At 37.7% G+C, this 8749-nt stretch overlaps 1 long non-coding RNA gene across 8 annotated transcripts; it reads left to right on the top strand.

Moving 5' to 3' along the window:
• The first annotated feature begins 1124 nt into the window (after positions 1–1124).
• Positions 1125–8048, top strand: LOC130724498 (uncharacterized). 8 transcript variants are annotated; one of them, XR_009014538.1, is made up of 8 exons: positions 1125–1648; positions 2154–2238; positions 2531–2593; positions 2689–2778; positions 2975–3121; positions 3219–3330; positions 5052–5123; positions 7321–8048. It is a non-coding gene; the product is annotated as an uncharacterized LOC130724498 (long non-coding RNA). The 8 variants fall into 8 exon arrangements; XR_009014534.1 differs by having other exon boundaries at positions 1125–1665; XR_009014533.1 differs by having other exon boundaries at positions 1125–1669.
• Positions 8049–8749: the final 701 nt, after the last annotated feature.

Genomic DNA, 8749 nt, shown 5'->3' with positions numbered 1-8749 from the left:
GGGTTTAGCACCCCTTGTGCTAAAATTGAATACATTTTGGCTTATCTAAAAAAAAATTAAGAGTGTTTTTTATTACTTTACTTCTTTTTCTCTCTCATTCTTCATCGTTCTTTTCTTTCTTCTTCACCTCTCTTCCCTTTCCCTTCCCTCACTCTTGTGCTTGCGCATGGCCGCAGATTCCATGTTCCGCAGCCCAACGGAACCACCGGAGAACCCGTCGCACCGACGGAGTTCCCATTGGTCAGAGGGTCGCTGTCAGACCTTGGGATTGCACCGGCTGTCACCGGTCCTTCGAGACCAAGGCAAGCCGTGATGCTTGCCGCACCCGCCATGCGATTCAAGGCAAATCAAGGCTTCTTCTGTGGTGGAGGAGAGGCGATTCAAGTGTCTGCGGTGCATGAAACCGTTTGCCACGGCGGAGCAAGCGGAATCTTGCCACCGCAAGAAGGCAAATGCACGTCGTCGTTGAGGTAATTTACATCGATCTTTTCCATTTTTTATTTTGATTTTGGGATGAAGGGAAGGAAGGGTGAAGGGGTTTGGAGTTCCTTAATCTTGAAAATGAAATCAGTGAGCTCGTGATTTTGGAATCGATTTTGGAAATTGCTACAGTTTCTCAATGAATTAACATATTGACACTGAATTGACTCTTTTTTGAAACAATATATCATAGAATTGCTGGAAAATTATGAAATGTCTACTTTATCATGCTTAGTAATTAGCTTATTTATAATGCTGAAAAATAATTGTTTGTACTTGCACAATGTGTATGTAGTCATTGAATCAATTATATTTTACAGTGTCTTGTTACCACTGGCATTCAGTTTTATATGTTCATCGATTAAAATAAAATCAGTGAGCAGTTTGACTTGGGAATCAGTGAGTGAGACTTTAGAATATATCATAGAATTGTTGGAAAATTATGAAATGTCTACTTTATCATGCTTAGTAATTAGCTTATTTATAATTAATGCTGAAAAAATAATTGTTTGCACTAAAAAAAGCGTTATTTAGTGGGGGTTATTTAGCGGGGGTTTTAATAACCCCGCAAATGTCATCAATTTTTATTAGTTAAGGGGGTATTAATAACCCCCGCAAAATTTTCATTGCACTACCGCAAAAAAGGCTTACAGTGCCACGAAGCATTCCTCTTTCTCACTCTTGCGAACCAGTTTCCCTCCAATATTTCTCACCCTCGCTCTCTCTTCCCTTCTCTTTGCCCTCACTCTTCTTCCTCCGAACCCCTATTTCCCTCTGCTATCGACGGTTGCGGCGACGGCGTTTGTGGCGGCTGCGGCCACACTGTTCCCTTCCCCGATGAACATGCCTCGTTGCCCACTAGAAACCTATGTCGCAGCGGTGATCTAGGCCCCACAGATCGAAGGAACTCGCCGTTTCTCGATTCCACTATACGAGCACGATTGAGTGTTCCATCAAACCCTAATTCCCCTTTCAATTCCTATTTCTGCGCCCACTCTGCTTCTTATTGTTTCTTCTTACTATTGATTGTTGTGAATTTAACTGCTGAATTTGTTTGATTTGAATAATGTTTCTTCTTCATCCTCATTGCTAATTCCTCTAACTTTTTGTTTTGTAAGATTGCACTAAGATTTTGGCTCAGGATGGAAAATCAGTCAGTGTAGACATGGTACTCTCGATCTAAATGTGTGTGAGTGTACAATTTCATGCTTCATTGCTCTAATTGATTTACTTGTGCCCCATGCAACCTCTTTTTGTAGTAGTTATTTGAATACTGGAAGGGTCCTTACTTTGAAGTTGATGGGAACCTCTCTTGTTTGATAACATTGTATTGGATGATTTAGATTTTCCATTGTTCGTAAATATGTGGAGTGAAATTGTTTGCCTCATTTTTCTTGTGTATTTTAACTGCAAACTCTTCATCCTCTGCTGATGGCCATTGGGATTGTCCTCTTAAGTGGTGAAGGTAGAACTAGTTTGAGCTGATTTAGTTCATGCTTTCTTATTATTAGTTTGTGTCTTCTTATTAACAATGGTATATACCAGTTTTGCAACTAGGGGATGCAGTTTTATTATTAGTTTATGTTACATACCACTAGCCTTCAGGGTTATAACTTATAACCATCATTTTTTATGGTTTTCTTCTAATTAGTTACATTTTGTAAGTACCTTAGGTATTGGCAAATGAAGCCAGAAACAGAGCTTGGAGGTGGTCTAAATGAGGATTCTTCAACCTCACCTTTACCCAGAGTTTTTAAGGTAAGTTTTGGTGTTGAACTAGTCCATTATTAAGGTTTGTCTGTTTAGGGTTCTCTTATTTTGTTTCTAATTTAAGTTTCTTTAAATTTATTTGGTTTTTAACATGGCGTTCTCTTATTTCGATGCTAACCGATGAGTCTTTCTCCATTGATGTTTGAGATGCTTTAATGTTTTAGTTCGATTACTTTGTCACACCACATGTACATGGTTAATTTATTGCCGCTTAATGGTTAGTCTTAAAGTGACTGATGGAGTTAACTGAGTTTGGAAGCTAACATGATAATAATTGTAGGAACTGTGTTTGCCTACGGTGTGACAAGTAGTGGAAAGACACATTTCCAAATCAACCTATGAGGTTGTAAGTTTTTGCATTCTTCACCTCTCTTCATATCCTTGTTTTCTCTTCACTGTTGATTTCAAATGTTTCTCTTCACTGGGGTTTGCATGCAGGTTAAGAGTATTCAAGGTTGAGCTGATTTTGTTGGATTCAATCCTTTAGATCTTTTTTTCTCTGTCATAAGAGTTGAATTATGGAACAAGGTTGAGCTAATTTAGTTCATGCTTTCTTATTATTAGTTTGTGTCTTCTTATTAACAATGGTATATACCAGTTTTGCAACTAGGGGATGCAGTTTTATTATTAGTTTATGTTACATACCACTAGCCTTCAGGGTTATACCAGAAATATTGGTAATTGAACTTGGTTTCTTACTTATAATCTGTCTTTATGTGACTAGAATGTCAAGACTTGCCTCCCTAACTGCAGAGTAGAAACACTTAATAGTGAAGAGGCTCAGAATCTTTTACCTGGTGTGTGTTTACCATTCAACTCACGTTTCTATATGCCCAAAGCTCTTAACATCCGTTCTCAACACTATCTTCAGGTCAGTATAAGTAATGCAGATTTCTTTCTATTGGTTAAGTTCTATGTTTCTCTTTGTTTTTCAAGTTCACTTTCACTTACTTAGATAATTCTCTTAGGCACTTTTCCTAGCATGTGAGAATTTGGTGAAAGAATCCTCCACCCTTGACTCGGGTCAGAAACAGCTCAATTTACACAAAAGAGCTGTCCATAGACTTTCCGAGTTTGAAGGTCATAATTCATTGCTATGAGTTTTGTTCTTTTGCTGATATCTGACTGCTTTTTTCTTTTTCCTTGAAAGTGAGTGAATGGAACAATTTAAACTTAGTACTTCAAGAAAATTTTTTGAAATATTTTTGCTTGGCTTATTTTTTTAATAGCTTTAGCTTATGAGTCGCAATGTCACATTTGTAAGTGCTTTTCATTGTTCAAGACTATGTGTGCGTTTCGGTAAACAACTTAATTAAGTGCTTATAAGTTTAGGTAGTATTTGAGTAAGATTATGACCTACCTATGGTTTCATGATTTGGTCAGCTGATGTGTGTTTAGGTAGTGCATGATGTAAACTGGACCATTTTCGTTTTATAAACATGATGTTGATTATTTTTGTGAACTATTGGATTGGTATGGCTAAAGCAAGGAATTGTTCAAAAATGCTTCTGATCCTTGTCTTAATGCATTAGCTTCTTAGATATGATAAGATTGAATGAGGCTGACTAGTTCTGGGGAGTACCTTGATGATTTCTTCATTAATATTATCTACACTATTCAATGCCTTCATTAATCTATATAACTGGCTATTTTGGATTGGGGCATTTGGTTTCTTTTTGTGATGGTGCTTGGTGTGATTGTAAAGGTCATGTGTGATATTTTATGGGGATGGAGCTCTCATGTTGCAGCACTTTGGATGGGTTTTTCAACATACTATTGTGGCTTTTAGGCTGGTTCTGTTAAGTGCAGGATGCTGAAGTGGATTCTTACTTGTTGGGACTGTCAATATCTTTACTGTTTTATTTTCTTTTTGGCTTTTATAACTGGTTGTAGTCTCATGCTGCACTGGTTGTCAAGGATGCTGAAAGTAACCTGTGTGTATTTTATTTCTATATTATATACCCGTGATGCATTGAAGTCCTTCAAGGAACTGAAAGTATATATTCTTTATATGATAATCCAATTTCTAAATAGTCAACTACTTTATATTTCACAATGTATCAGGGTGTAAATATGGTTTGCTTCCATTTACATCTTTGCCTTTTATCTTGTGTTGGAATTATATATGCCAATAATCAGGGAATGATTTTCTTTTTAAATCGTACTTTTTTCTTTGAATTATACTTTAATACAGTAAGTTCGGGGATTGTTAAAAAGTAATAGGCCTGCTTATGTTGTATGACCAGCTTCTTTCAATTTCTAAAGTATAAGTAGATACTCATTGGCTTGGATAATGTCATTATACTTAACCTTTTTCTTTCAGATTGTAAAAGTCATGAGCACTTGGGTTTGATCTTCTACTGTATATAGTTGCTCCTGCATACTTATATGCTCTTAGGGATTGTTATAACCTAGAAGAATCAAAGACACTGGCCACTTACAAATCCTTTACTTGTTCTGAATGCTTCTGTTTACTGCTTAGAATCGTTCAAATAATCACCTGGCAGATATAGATCAGATCCAAATGGCCTAAGTTTATATAGCTGTTGTCTGTAGGACATAGAGCCCATTTGGCTACAATAAGTACTCTTTGGATTATAATTTATATCAAATCTTTAAGAAGGACTTAGAGTTAAATAATTTATCGACACTATTTCCCTTGGAAAGCTTGGGTAGGTCGTGGATTATGGGTTCAGCTGCTATTCCACAGATGCATATTGTCTTCAGTTATTTTCTAGTTAATTTATTTTATTTTCCTCCCCTGAAGTTTTGAGTTTATCTTATTCCAATTTTTATTTCAGAGATCTAGGCAGTCAAGGTTTGAAAGTTCTCATAAGCAATCAGATTAGTCTTTTGTCAGACTTGGTAAGCCTGTAAGTATCAGCAGCAAAATGTTCACATATTCTTATCATCTTTCCCACCATGTGGCTTATATATATTTTTTATGTCAACATGTACTGATATATACGGTTGGAAACATGATATAATTGGCTGAGGTCCATAAAACTTCACCTTGTTTTGAATTGCTCTGTTGTTGTTCATGTGTTCTGTGAAACTGCAGTTATTATTATGTTCATTAATTTTAGAAGTGTCTTGATAAGCTTATATAGACAATTAGCTTATGATATTATTCTAATATCCTATTTCTTCTTTAGCTTATCTTATGGTTAATAAGTAAACTCAACAATTAATGAGGTTAAAAATGTCCCTAGAATAAACTCTAGTAGTCAAGGAAGGTTTAAGGGGGGTTTAAAGCTGTAAATAATCTCTTGCAATTAGGGATGGCAGAGAAGCCCGAACCCATGGGCACCCGACCCAACCCGACCCGATTTTTTTGGGTGAAAACCCGAGTTAATGGGTTTGGGTTCGGGTTCGGGTTTTACCCAATTGCTGAAAGTGTTTTCGGGTTCGGGTTTGGGTTTGGCTAAACCCGCACCCGAACCCTACCCGAACCCGAACCCATGAATTTTACTTGTGGTTTTCAAATGTAATTGGGAAGTTTAAGGACCCATGAATTTTGTAATTGAGAAGATTAAGACTGTTGTTGTCTTTTTGATTGCTTATTATACTATGATTGAGGCACTTGCTAAGGGCCATCATGCTCTTCAAAAAAATGGTGGAGAATAATTGTCAGCCTAATGAATTTACATACGCCTAATGAATTTACATACAATGTGCTTTTTCTGATTTCGATTGTAAAAAGCAATGAAATTGTTAAGAAAGTAATGTTATTCAAGGTTAGACCGGGTTGCAACCGGGTCGGGTTTTATTCTTCGGGTCGGGTTTCCGGGTTCAATTGTTTGTTTGAGGTTGTGTGCGGGTGTGGGTACGGGTCGGGTGAACCCGAAACCCAATGGGTTCGGGTGTGGGTTTAAGTTCACCACCCATTTCGGGTGCGGGTGCGGGTTTTTGATTTCGGGTTTGGGTTTGGGTTTTCCAAAACCCGCACCCTACCCGACCCATTGCCATCCCTACTTGCAATTAAGGGAGGTTGAAAACTCCCGTTAAAAAAAGCTTATGGATATGGGAGGTTTAAAACCCCCGCTAAAAACCCCCGCTAAATTCATATGCAGGTACTAGGGTTTGCTAAAAACCCCCGTTAATAATTTGTGGGGAGTGTAATTTCGGGATTTTTCAAAACCCCCGTTAAGTGCAAAAAAAACCCCACTAAATAACGTTTTTTTTGTAGTGTTGTACTTGCACAATGTGTATGTAGTCATTGAATCAATTATAGTTTACAGTGTCTTGTTACCACTGACATTCAGTTTTACATGTTCATCGATTAAAATAAAATAAGTGAGCAGTTTGACTTGGGAATCAGTGAGTGGGACTTTAGAATATATCATAGAATTGCTGGAAAATTATGAAATGTCTACTTTATCATGCTTAGTAATTACTCCCTCCGTTCCTATTTAACTGATACTTTAAAGTTGTTGCACAAGTATTAAGAAATAACAATTAATGTTCTTGTTTTATTAAAATTACAATCTAACTTCCTATTATACCTATTATCTCTCTTATTAATTATACCTTTTCAATTTTCCTACCACCAATAAATGAAGGGTACAATTGGTAAAGTATAATTAATGCTCTCTTGAACTTTGTAAAGTGACAGATAATTAGAAACAGAATTCAACTAGAAATAGTGTCAGTTATTTAGGAACGGAGGGAGTAGCTTATTTATAATGCTTAAAAATAATTGTTTGTACTTGCACAATGGGTATGAAAGAACATGTTTAATGATCCTTGTAAATTTACTACCCATAATGTGTATGTAGTCATTGAATCAATTATATTTTACAGTGTCTTGCATCCACTGGCATTCAGTTTTACATGTTCATCAATTAAAAATCATCCTTGGACATAGATGCTTTAGAACTTTTGCTCATGATCATCCACACTTTACATTTTTTTTTATAAGCATCCACACTTTACATGGTTGACGCAAATCAGAAACAGGACAACATCATGCTTTGTATAGGTCATTTCTAGCACAAGGTTATTCAGTCTAATCTTGCGGTACTTACTTAATTAATTGTGATTCATTTTGATCGATGGATATGCTATTAGGCCTTTTGGCTTCATGAGTGGATCAGAACATGCATGAGCCAACACAATTTATTCCTATAAATGTTCTCTCATCTTCGTTCCCAAGAAAGAAAGTAAGAAACAGTGCCACTCCCAAAGTCTCTGCTTACTCACGATTCTCAAGAAGTTTAGCTCAAGCCAAATCACAATTCAGAATCTGTTGCAATTTCAGTTTGGCTGGAACTTAGCTCAGAACCGAGGTCTGCTTTCTGTTTGGATGGCCACAATTTGGTCACTTTGGTTGGCGACAAACGAGGTGATTTTTAGAGGGGGAACTCTGGATGATTCAACAGTGTTAGAGCTGATCAAGTGGAGATCTTGGTTTTGGAATAAATCAAGTTTAAATGAATTCGGGAACTCTCTGTTTGAGTGGTATAATATTCTTGCATTCAAGGGCTCTAAATTTGGCAGTGGGGATTATGGTTACGCTTTGCTATAGGTGTGGGCTTGGAGTTCCTCTTCAAAATTACTTATATTGTAATTAATCATTCAAGTTGGATTGTACCTTTGGTGGGGGTAGCTTTAGGTGGTTGGGCTTCATGCTGTTAGCATGTTCTTCCCTTTATCATGTATCTTCTATTTTCTCTTGGTTGTAGTCTTCTGGCTACTCTACCTCTCTCTCTTTTGTATTTGAGTTTAGCACCCCTTGTGCTAAAATTGTATACATTTTGGCTTATCTAAAAAAAAAAAATTAAGAGTGTTTTTTATTACTTTACTTCTTTTTCTCTCTCATTCTTCATCGTTCTTTTCTTTCTTCTTCACCTCTCTTCCCTTCCCTTCCCTCACTCTTGTTCTCGCGCATGGCCGCAGATGCCCGGTTCCGCAGCCCAACGAAACCACCGGAGAACCCGCCACACCGGCGGAGTTCCCATTGGTCAGAGGGTCGCTGTCAGACCTTGGGAGAAAGCATAACTAGAAGTCTGAAGCGTAGGTTGTAGAAAGTTTTTTTTTTAAAAGGCCATGTTGGCCGTGAATCTCCATTTTTTGAACATTAATTTCTAGTCTTAGTAAATTTCCTTAGGGTCGTCGCCTCAGTTTCAACTTAAAGATACGCTCAGCTCTCATGCTTCGAGCTCGGTGTCTTGTGGCCTTGTGGACTGGGCGAGACCCCAGGGTCCCTCGCCCAGGAGGCTCGACCTTAGGCATAGGACAGAGCCAGGTTCTTTGGGCCTTGCACCCCGAGGCCCAAATGGCCCATTAGGATAGATGAAGGACACGAAGGCCCAACCCCTTCCCTATAAATAGGACGGGAATGCCAATTGTAAGAGACTCTTAGCTCATTTGATGCAATAACAACTTGGAAATTCAGTTATTCTCTCTCTCTAGGCAGTTAAGAGCTTCTCTCTCTAAGATTCACACATCACATTCCACACACTCTTGGCACTAGGCCTAGTCTCTATGTTCTTGGCGA

The sequence above is a fragment of the Lotus japonicus genome, chromosome 6, assembly GCF_012489685.1.
Source record: "Lotus japonicus ecotype B-129 chromosome 6, LjGifu_v1.2".
Lineage (NCBI taxonomy): Eukaryota > Viridiplantae > Streptophyta > Magnoliopsida > Fabales > Fabaceae > Lotus > Lotus japonicus.
Note: the sequence above shows the minus strand (reverse complement) of the source record. Positions and strands in the feature narration are given on the sequence as shown.